This window comes from Lepidothrix coronata, unplaced genomic scaffold, assembly GCF_001604755.1.
Source record: "Lepidothrix coronata isolate B3197 unplaced genomic scaffold, Lepidothrix_coronata-1.0 Scaffold141, whole genome shotgun sequence".
NCBI lineage: Eukaryota > Metazoa > Chordata > Aves > Passeriformes > Pipridae > Lepidothrix > Lepidothrix coronata.
The window spans coordinates 541,834-553,516 of record NW_016690321.1 but is presented as its reverse complement, the minus strand read 5'-3'; the positions used below and the strand labels follow the sequence as shown (position 1 = coordinate 553,516).

General features: G+C 49.2%; 1 protein-coding gene across 2 annotated transcripts in view; it reads left to right on the top strand.

The window, feature by feature from the left end:
• The first annotated feature begins 1,073 nt into the window (after window positions 1-1,073).
• Window positions 1,074-11,683, top strand: part of GRIN2B (glutamate ionotropic receptor NMDA type subunit 2B) — a 212,276-nt gene continuing 201,666 nt past the window's right edge. Inside the window, exons 1-2 of one of the 2 annotated variants that reach the window (XM_017827682.1) lie at window positions 1,074-1,172; window positions 1,988-2,419. The gene's annotated coding sequence lies outside the window, so the exon portion shown is untranslated. Of the gene's footprint in view, window positions 1,173-1,444; window positions 1,476-1,987; window positions 2,420-11,683 lie in introns of those variants that run through there. The other variant, XM_017827683.1, reaches the window with a different exon arrangement.

Below are 11,683 nucleotides of genomic sequence, written 5' to 3'. Positions count from 1 at the left end.
CTTTGTTACCCTCTCTGTCTTTTACTGGTTAAGGGTAGACTTTCCCTAGGACCGTTTTGCAGTGCTGAGGAGGGTAGGTGGGCATGCTCTGCTCAACCACCCAATGCTAAATCTAGGCATGGGAGAGGACAGAGTCAGATCTGTGACCACAGGGTGGATCACCGTGCTGGGGCGAGGCTGAGAACCCCATGGCCAGCAAGGGTGCAGGCATCCATTGGGCAGGGCAGGACGAGGATGCAGATGCATATTGCTTTCCGTTCAGGCTGATTTCACGTTGCTTAGCTTCCATGGGGTTCTGAGAATAGCAATTAAAGCACCGGGCTTAATTGTGGAGTATCCAATTTGGATATTAGCGTTATCTCTGCTCTCACTGCTTTCTTTTCGTTCAGATCTAATTCTGCTGCCTGCCTGCTGGCTGGGCGCCTGTTCCTTTCTTCTCATTATTACTATTTTATGGTTATTGTTAATGTATTTTTTTAAGCATTCCTTCTCTCCGTCGCTTCCAACCACCCGAGTCGCGGTCCGAGGGGGTGTCGGACCCAGGGAGCCCCCAGTGCTCCCCGCGGGGGCTGCGGCGGCGGCTCGGCCCCGGCCCCGGCCAGGCAAGAGGCACAGGTGCCTCTTGCGGCTCGACCCCCGGGCACGGGCTGCCTCTTCACCCCTGCCGGACGTCGGAGGTCGAGACCTGCCCGCCTCGGTAGCGGTTGGTCTCCCGTTACCCGTACTGTCTCTCCTCCTCCTCCTCCTCCTCCTCCTCCTTCTCCTCCTCCTTTTCCTCCTTCTCTTCTCCCCCCGTTTCCCCCACTGCTCACTCGCACAGACCTCTTCCCCCTCCCCCGTCCCTTGATTTTTCCCCCCCCTCATCATTTTCCGCGGGTATATTTAATTATTATTAATCGCTAAGCTGCTTTATAAGTTCACGTTCCCATGTTTTCTCTACATCTGGGAAGCATTCTCGGATCTTTTATATTGCAGAGGATTTTTTTTTGCAAAATGTATTTTTAGGGTGATGCTCTGAGCACTTCCCCCTCCCCGCCCCGCATCTCCCACCCGGGCAGTAACAGAGAAGAGACTGAAGAAGTTGAGCATGTCTGAGGCGGATCAGCCTTGCAGGCAGAGAGGGGGGCAGTAGCTACTCAGAGCAAACCGAGTGCTTGAAGCAGGATTTGCTGGTATGTATGTGGGTCTGGATTTTATGACAGCTGTAAGTGTGAATCTTTTTCTGTGTGAGATGGGAGGGGAAAAGAAAAAAAAATACCTACGGCTTCATTAAATAAATGCCTGCATAGCTATAAGCCCGGTCCGGCTGTGCACCATCGGTGGTGTGGGGACACTCCCAGATACCCACCCACCCACCCCTAGGAAAAAAAAGAGCCCAAGCAAAGCCCTGAGAGGCGAGGGTTGTGTTGCGGGAGACGAAGGGGGGGGGGGAGGGCGTGGTGGAGGGCGCGTAGTGCAAACCGGCCCCGTCGCAGGTGAAGCAGCCCCCCATCGCCCCCCCGGCCCCGGTGGCGGTGCGTGTGTGTGCGCGGAGCGCGCCCCGCGCTGCCCGTGGAGCCGAGCGCGGCGGGCAGCGGTGCCGGCAGCACTGCAGAGGGGTGGGCACGGCCCTCGCCAGCCCTCGGGGGCTGGGCCCGGGGGTGGGCGAAATGCTGTGCGTGCGTGGGGAGGGGGCCGTGGCGGGGGGGGGGAGTCGCCTTCTCTCCGCGATTCACATCGTGCCCGCTTTCCCGTCTCGTATGCATGCCTATCCCGGGAATGGTGTAGTCAGCCCGTATCTGAATTATTTATAGACTCGTGCCAGCTGTTTTTTTTGTTGGTTTTTTTTTTTAATTTATTTATTTTTTTTAAATTCCGCTGGTGTGCACTGTTGGGAAATGCGTTTTGTCTCCCTTCTTTCTCAATATATTAATGTCTTTGTTGGGGAGCTGTTTTTATCCCCTTCAGATCCCTCTAATACAAAATTGATGCTTATTTTTCCCTTCAGGAAGGGGACGCTTTGAGGATAATCATGCTTCACAGAAGAACGGCACCGACCTCCAGTTGCATTAAACACAACCTCTTTCAATAGGGCTCCAGGAAAAAAAAAAGAATTATAAGAATAATCATTAAAAAGGCGAAAGGAATGCTTACTCTGGAACCTGCATTTGATGATCCTCACCAGTCGTGCTGAATATCCTCTGTAGTGATTCTCTCCAGCTTTTGAATTTGCACCGCTTCAAGACGCAAGATTGCCACAAAGAAACCTCTATTTTTTTTACAGCCAAGTAGGATTGTTTTTTAGCTCATTCCCCCACATTTGCCCCCCGACCCTTATTCTTCTTATGTGGATATGCAAGCAAGAAGAGGAGACTGGACATTCCCACCATGCTCTCTCCCTTGATCTGTCCGTCTAGAGGTTCTGCTTCTACAAACCAAGGTAGGGAAATTCCTGTTTCTGTGTTTTTGCTGGCAGCTCATTTTGGTGTGCCCAGGGAAGATCACTCACAGTAGAACAAAAGGTTTAGAGATGCTGCTTGTAGAAGCAGACACGGGGGAAAAAATAAAATAACATTCACCAGACATGTTGATTCTCTCTTGGCTCATCAAATAGGACATGAAGAGAAGGCGAGAGGGATGCTTTTGAGTTACATACCGCGTCGTGAATCGGGGAAAAGTCCCTTGTGATTTTTTTTGGGGGGGTGGGCAGGTGGGGTCGAGAGAGACACGGGAGGAGGAACGCGGCTTTGGAAAGGGGTGAAAAGGAAAATAATTCCCATCCATCCACCCGCAAATTGCCTCCTTCTTTTCGCTGGTCCAGCGGCTTCTTGCCATGCTTTGATGTGAAAACAGAGCTCATTAGGAACAACAGGACGTAGAAACCTGCTTGTTGCCGAGGAGGGTGGTGCATTACTTAGAACCCACGCCGGCCTCTCGATCGTGAGCGGCCTAACGCGGGGGCCGGGGCCGGGGCCCGGGGGTGGTCGGGGCCGCCCCTGGCACCGCGGCAGGAGCCCGCCCAGCGCCGGGGCGAGTGCGCCTGCTTGCGTGGAGGTGAAGGGCTATTTTAAGTCCAAGCACGTCAAGAGACTTAGCATGAACCTACGAGTCGCTGTATTCAGGCAACTTCACGTGTTTTCATTTATCCCCGTACCCCTGGTGCTATCAGCGGGCATCGTGGCCCCTGTCCGCCTCGACTCATCCTCCCCCCCCCCCATTCCCCGCGCCTTACACCCCGTGTCCCTGCGCAGGCAGCCCCTTCCCCAGCCCACTCGGGAGGGATGCAAAATGGCTAACGTGCCACTCGGCTGTAGATACGCGAGAGATACCGGTGCATCCCGACCGTAACGTGACATGTGAGTCTTTCTGTAAGATGGTGGCAAGACAAAGGGAGCAGAACGCCGTGGGATGCGGGAGCGCCGGGCACAAGGTGTTGAACGTCTCGGGGTTATTTTAAGCCTCAGCCCGTGCCCAGCGCGCCGCTTCGCCCGGCACGCGTGGGTCTGCGCTCCCACGCCGAGAGGCGGGAGACAGGGGTGAGCTGCTGCACAGCCCCCTCCCGGGGGCGCACCCCCACCACCCTTACCCGCATCGGCAGCCCCCCCACCTGGGCTCCCACCGACTCGCCTCTCCCTTCCTTTCGACCCTATAGCAGACCGGAAACCTGGCAGCGGGCGGGGGGCGGCCATACGGATCGAGAGGCTCACCCCGCTGCAGAATGAGGGGGGTGTGTGTCACCCTCCAGCCCTGCCGCGGGGTGAGGCATCCTTGAGGCACCCTCAGCCCTTGAGGCATCCGGAGCATCCTGAGGCAGGGGCGCGCCTTTCCCACCCCCGCCTTTGCCTTCATCCTTCCAGTAGCTCTTTGCCACATTTCTGAGGGGTTTTTGTGGGGCTACTGTTAAAACCCAGGAGTGGTTCCGCGTCAAGGGGCTGAAAGCCACCTTTCCTGACATATTCTGACTGTGCTTCTATAAATATCTAAGGCTTCCCAGGGTTTATCCGCGCCTGGATCCTCCCTGCCTGAGCTCTCCCTCCCTCCCATTTCCTCCGCAAGTGGGAGTAGAAACTTTACCTATGCGGGGAGGAGGGCGTGCCGAAGCCTTTCCCCCCTTTTCAGGAGGAATTTCTCAGGCCTCGCGGCTCCCGGATCTACCCAGGACGCCAGCACCGACTGGGTGGGGGATTGTAGCCCCCTTCGTCGGGGGTCATTTACCCCTGAGAACCCCTAAAACACAAGCCCCGGGGGGGATGCCAGCAGCGTCCGAGGGGAGAGCAGATGCTGGGCTCAGTCCCTTCACCCTCTCCCCGGCTTTTGCAGGCAGATAGGAGGGAAGAGGAGGAAGGTTGCCTTGGGTGCCTGGTCAGGGTGGCAGTCCCTGGGAGCCGGGCCGGGCTGCCTGCTCCTCTGGAGAGCTGCACCCATCCCTGCCCACCTGGTGCCTGCCACAGCCACCAGCCCTGCCAGCAGGGCACTGGGCCCAAGCAGCTGCCGCATCGCTATCACAGCCCTTCTTAGCCCTGCCCTGGGCCAGGTTCATGCTCCAGGTGGAACAGGGCAGATGGGAGTTGGGGAGGGGTCTGTCAGCTTTGATGCTCAGTCATGGGGGCCAGGAGCATGAGCCTACATCCTCATCCTTCCTTTACCTCCCAGTCTCTCTTGCTGCTACCTTTACCTGTGACTTCTCATGTTCTCTGCAAGCTCCAGTATAGGCAAAAGGAGATGCCCTCTAAAACTGCTCTCCCCACCATCAAGCACAGCTACCTCAGGCTTTGCAAGCAGTGTATGGAGGCAGCTGATCCCCTCTGAGCTGCCCCTTGGGCAGGCTGAGAGGGCTGGGTGTGCAATACTCTCAGCTTATGGGATGAGCTCATGCTAGTGCTGCCCCATTCCCCAAGGCCTTGGGGAGCAGAGTAGGGGCATGGCACCCTGTGATGTGGGATGACCTGGTGTGCCCCAGCTGCAGCTCTGGAGAAAGCAGCAGTTTGTGTGTGGGTGCAGGGTGCTCTCTAAGAGGAGAGGTTTGGGTATGGGCGATTTTCAAGTGCTCACCCATGCCACCCCAAAGCAGCTCTTGTCGCCTCCACACATCCTGGTTTTCTTTGGTTCCTCATCACACCAGCTTGTCTCCCAGTCCTGAGTGGGGGTCTCAGAGGGTTAGGAGATGATGAAACAGGTTGAGGACAGAGTGGGAAAACAGCCTGGGGGAGGTGAGATCCACTTCAGCCTCCTCTTGGCTCAGCCTTATATACGCAGGGACAGATCTCAGCAGGTAAAAGGAAAGAAGCATAACCAAAGCCACGACTCCTCTTCCTAAGCACCCTGGGCTCTGATCTGTTGTCACACACCTGCTGCACCAGCCCAGCTTAGCCTGTGCCAGTCTGGTGCCTCTTGCAATCCCTTTGCCAGTGAGACCATTACTGGGCAAAAGAAGGTGTCAGCAGCAGTCTCCAGCCATTCCATTCTGGGCAGGATTTTCAGGATAACTGCATTGTTGGCTGAGTTCTACATTGCACCTGTGCATGCAAGAATGCAAAGAGATCATGGAGAGATGGAAAATACAGATCAGGGGCAAAAATCCCAACCCACCATCCCCATCTAATAATTTAGGCTTTGACTTGTTTTATCCTCATTTTGGATTACCGAGTCTCCTTGTATAAAAAGTCTGTCAACCTGTGAACCAGCACCCCATCCCCAAATCCTAACCTACAGGGAGAAAAGATGATGGAATTAACGTATGCGTTTCATCTGATATTGGAGCTGCGGCTGTTTCTTGTGCTTGGTTTGGAAGCGGGCAGGTGGACCTCACTGCTGGTGCCAGAGCTATGGAACTGTGCTTGGATTCCCACACTGGACTCACGTTGCCTGGGTTGGCACCAGGAATCAGTGTCTCTGCAGTACCACGTGGGAGGTCTGGATGTGATTCCCAGTGCTGTTTCCTCATTCCCCCAAGCTGGCAGAGGGTGGGAGCTCTGTACAGACAGCACGGCTTATCTTTGCAATGGGCTCCATTCCACACTCTTTTGCTCCTTAGGATGCACAAAAGCTGCCTGTGAGATAGTCCAGACTGAGGACTGGTCCCTAGAGGTTTAATCTTCTTGGCCTTTAGGGAAGCCACACCTCTACTCTGCCAGTAGTCTACTTGGCAGCATGGTTTGGTGGGCCACAGGGAGAGTTATCTTGCAACTGGAGAACACGCAGAGGGTTTTTTTAGTTTTTTTTTTAAATTTTCTTTGTGTAAGCTGCAATTTATCACAAAGAAATGGATTAGTTAATAGAGGAGATGGACTAGATGATCTTTTTGAGAGAGATGGCTCAATATATTGTGATTGCCTAATCCACCATGGAATGCTCATAGTATCCATTCTGCCTGACATTGGGGCTCTAGGATTGCCTGACTCTTCTGCGATTATCTTTCTTTGATATATATTTATACTTGATAGAAAAGCACGAAATGTTGGGAGAAACATGGCTGATCGGTTACCTGCTATTACTCTCATCCATCCTCTGTCCACTCATTCACTGGAACTCTTCAAACCACAGTGAATCAACTTATTAATCTTGCTGCTTTGCCGCAGTCAGATGGACTAGCTATGGCCCTGGGTACCTCCCTGCATAAGATGAAATAGCAGTTTGAAGATCACAGCACTGAAATATGTGGAAGGGGAACCAGAGAAAAATAAGATATTTGAAGCTAAACACGGCTCACCTGCTACCACTGCCTTGTCCCTTCTGTCCCTTCTTCTGAGCTTTGTGTTTCTACTTCAGCAAAGTGCCTCATAATGGGAACTAAAAAACCCATATCTCCAACCACAGAGGGGGCTCCACCATCCATCTGACTTACCCTTCTTACTTGTCTGTTCATATAGATAGAATAGCAGTTGCTGGCAGGGATGCTTGCTCTGACAAAAGAAGTGCCATAGTGCTAACCACCTGGGAACTAGGAGATTGACCCAGCTGGATTAAATATCAGAGCTACCTCTCATGCTGGAAAAAAAAATAAATCCAAGTGAACCCACCCTTTATCATTCAGGAGCTCATTGCTTCCTTAGCTGCAAACCACAATCTCCCAGATAGAACTATACGTTGGAGTGTGAACTGGTGTGTGTAAAAGTCGACCAAATGCATGGTGGTGATCTGTGCAAACCAGGCAGTATATCTCCATGTACCCGAGGTTACTGAAAAGAAAAAATGTCCCCTCTCTATGCAGTCAGAAACAAATGTGTGGCACAAGGCAGCGTGCAAACTGTGCTGTGATCAAGTCAATTCAAACCATGGCTAATTTGAATCTCTCAAGGCAAGGCTGCCTTTTATTTAGTGTTTTCTTGGAAGCAGGAGAGAACACTGAGTCTGGGCAGGAGGAGGGACTGACTTATCTTTTTAAAATTGTTACACATACACTGAATATGCTTCATGTGTGGGGAATAAAAATACTGCTTTTTCTGTACTCAGGGTCACTAAAAAGGGGAGAGAGAAAGGGTACGTGCTCTCAGACTCACTGACAGCTGATTCTTCTTAATACAGTGAGTATTTGTAGATGAGAAGTATGCTGGGTGGCTCTCTTCCCTTTCTAACACAAGCAATCAAAGACCGTGTTTCAGAGCCACCAATACAAATGGATTGATTAAATATCTGGGGAAAAAGAGAAATTTTGAATGAGGGTGTGGTTACTGGCCCAAAGTGAAAGGGATACTAGGCTGAGACCTCTGTAGCATTCACTCCCTCAAAACCCATCTACTAGGAAGGGTCAGAACTGAAAAGAGTCACTGAAAGTGACTCAGGTAAAAGGTTGGGTTGCCAGCTCTGAATACTGAAGATGTTTCTGTATTCCAAAGCATACAGTATGATACAGTATCATTAACAGTGGTGTGCATGGCTGTGCTGAAACATTTATAGGGAAGAAACACTCTTAGGGGGAAAAATGTGAATTTAACTTCATGTTCGTGTTTGATGGCTTGTCTCTGCTGATTGCTCATCCACTAAAACAGGTGTGGGGCCACCAGATTATCTGGTTTGAATAATCCATGAGACATGGGTCACTCCCACTCATCCCTGGCATGTTGGGCATGTAGGAACTCACCTCCAGTTAACTCTTCGTGTGACAAACTCTTAAATTACTTCTCAAGGTAGCAGTCAGCCTACACTTCTTTGTCTGTATGTAGCTATATAGTTGTGGAAATAATTCTTGCTTGCTAACACTTTCAGTCTGGATTTCAACCACTGACCAAGAAATGAAGCAGTCTAACTGCCACCATCCTGCTCTAGACCTGCTGTCCAGCCCATGTATGAACTCCATATACAATCCTATTTGTATTATTTGTTGGAAATAATGAAATTATCTGTCTAGTGCCTATTTACAGTTGTGGTTAAGCCCTGCTTAGATAACTGTGTTCTGTTTAGGGGCTGCACTTCTAAGAGAAGGAAGAACTGGAGAGAATGTGGGGGAGTGAACTAAGACAATGATCACAGAGAAAACAAGACCTGTAAAAAAGGTTGAGAGAGCCACAGAAGCTCAGTCTGGAGAACAGAAAACTGTGGGTGGATCCCTAACTGTCTGCAAATACATAAAAGACTGTTACAGAAGAAGGACAGGGGCCAATTATTCTCATTAGTCACAAAGGACAGATCAGGAAATAAATGAGTTTAAGATGAAGCAGAGAGAATACAAATTAAACATCAAATTAAATGTTTACTGCAATAATGTTTTTAGTGACAGTAGAAGATGTTGATAATTTTGGCAGATTAGCTTTGACTGACGATATTTAAAGCTAGATGTAGGTGCTGAATGATCAGGATTTTGTATCTAATAAAGTCTGTCTTCAGTGAACCTTAGATCATGATATTTGCATGCTTAGCCAAACAACTTTGGAAGAAAGATATAGAGGTTGATCTGTCCTGTGTGCAGGAGGGAGGGATTGACTGTCCCATCGGAGGAACCTGATTGAGTTGGGCCCTGTGCTCCAAATCTCATATGGCAGCTGTAGGAGTCAAAATGATGGTGTTGACTGGTGGCAACAGCCACCTGATACACTTGAGTGTATCAGGAGCTCCCCAAAGATGTCTGGTTTGCAATATCTCCCCAAAGATGTCTGGTTTGCAATATCTCTGGTATGTTGTGGCAGCTCATCCTGTTCGGGGGACAGCTAGAGCTTCGGTATAGAATGTGGGGCAGAAGAGGCTTACAAACGTCTCCCATGTGAATGATGATTTAGCATTTGCAAGCACAGTTCTTGAATCCTGGGATAAGATAGGCTGTTCTAGATTGAGACCATGTCCCTTTCATTAAGAAGCTTCACCTATCTGTAGCCGTTGCATTCAAGTTTTTACACTATCACAGCATCTGAACAGCTAGTGTGCCAAAACCTCATACTGCAAGGGGAGATGATGTTTACCATCACATACTGAATGATGTGAAAATTCACACCTTGCTATTTCATGATGTCATTCTTTTGTCTTGCAAGTTGAGATACAGTTTAAAGATGTCTTGTGTTTACTTTGCTGCTTCCAGAAGAAAAAATGGGATATGGGCAATCACAAGCATCATGGTTTCTGAGATTCATGGCTTCACTAGCCAGCCTTCACAATCTCAACTCTCTGTACACTGAGTTGGAGAAACTTCCTGTGCCTGGTTGGGGTTTGAATGGGTGGCTCTGTTAATGGGTTCAGTGAGGAGTCTCCCTAGTTTTGAGTCAGTAGAGATTCCCCTGCCAGGGGCTGAGGTGTCTGAAAGTGCAATTTTGAAATTGTGAGTTTGGCCAGCATTGGGAATGTGCTGTGTGGCCTAAGGCCTATGCCAATTTATATCCTCCTGTGCATCAGCAGAAGTCATGACTGTGGTGCAACTTTGCTGGATTACACTATTTTTTGACAGATCAACAAGCATGTAATCCTGACCTCTGGTGTATTTTGTAGGAATCACGAGTTTTCTATACAGGTGTCCATGACACACCCAAACTCAAATGGAGGAAATGACACAATAAGCTTTCTTTTTTTATTATGCTTGGATTTAACATTTTTATTTCACCTATTCTCCTCATCTCTTAGTTAAGGTTGCCATGCACTGTTGAGGAGCTAATATACACAACTCTCTAACATGGATGTAGTTTCTTGCATGTATGACCTCTGAAGAATTTGGAGGATTTTACAAAAGGAAACAAATGTAAAACATATAAAGTTAGTAAGTTATTAATAGTAAACTATTTCAAAACAGACTAGGAGGTGAGATGGTTACTCAGAGCCAGCTGAGACAGATAAGATCTGGTGTCACGAGCCTGATGATAATTTACTAGTGCAAATGCCATGTCCTACATCTCAGCTGATGGCCTAATGAACAGAAAATTGTTTTCAGGTGATAGGCATAATAGCCTCATGATAGCTTAAATTCACGGTGGTCCCGCATTGTTACCTCTGACTGCAGGGCATGAACAGGACACAGTGGGTTACAGGTAGGTTAGAGATTGAAGTCTGCTATAACAAGGGGCTGTGGCCATGTGGCCCTGTGCCACATGGGACTTCTGCTACTCCAGTGTTCACAGCTGGGAATGAGGTCCTGGAGATATGCAGGGGGTGTTTGGAATGTGAAAGAAGAAGGTCCTAAATTAATACCACCTAGAAATGATTTGCAGAAGAGCTGCTAGGAGCCTAAAGGTGGGGTCTGATTCCAAGGACAATCCCAAGTTTTCACAGCATTGTGGGGCAAGTGGTTTTGAAGCCTGTGCAGTGAGAGGAATGGCTCTACTGCTGCCTGGAAAGGTATCAGAATGCTGCCAGCTGATCCAGGAGGAGGATGGAGAAAGGGTTGCTGCTGTACATCTCTTTGTGCCAGGTAAAGCAGGATGTTGTTTAATTGTACACAGCTGGATTGCTGGGTAATTTCTGTCACAAGACTCTGCTGAGAAATGCATTTGAAGTGCATTGTGGCAGAGGAAATGCACTAGGACGCACTAACTCGCGGCTACTTGCACGTAGGCATACGCTTGTATGAAAAGCACATGGGAAGGATCTGCATATCCCTCCACCCCTCTCTCTCCTCCTCTGTAATTCTCTGTTATTGCTGGCTGCTGTAGTCAGTGGCCTGAGCATCTCATGGGAGATTCCCTTGTGTCAGACTTGTTTTGGAAGAGGCAAGCTGAAGCATCAGAGGCTGATAATCCCCAAGGGAGAGTTTAATGAAAGCAACAGAATGACATAATCTGTTCTCATAGGCTCTCCCTTTTGTTTCTCTGTGGTTTTGGTGCAACTTGGAATTACTCTCTAATTTATTACTGAAAAGGTGAATATCATATATAATTAAAATTATACAGATAATGTCCTGAAGTGTTGAAAGTCAAAGTATAAAATCAGCTTGGATGTGGTCTGCAGTACCATGTCTTTCTGCGAGGAAGCTTTTAAGACTCCATCTGAAAGTAACAAAGTGGCAAATGGCACGAAAGTATAAACGGGAATCTCAGAAAAGACATTGCAACCATTTCGTAACATGATGGTGGACCCTTAAGCTAAACAGGAGGAGATAAAAACTAAGAAGCTTAGAAAAATAGAGTAGCTGTGGGATGGCTGCCTTAAGAGATACAGTGACTCTTGCAGAAAGTTCTCTTTCAATCTCTGGTTTGAAAGTTTGTGAAGTTTCAAACCAGTGATTCAGAGAGAGCTGCAAGGATCATGCGTTATCCTTTTTTAATTTGCACCATTTCAATGGGGAGTAAAG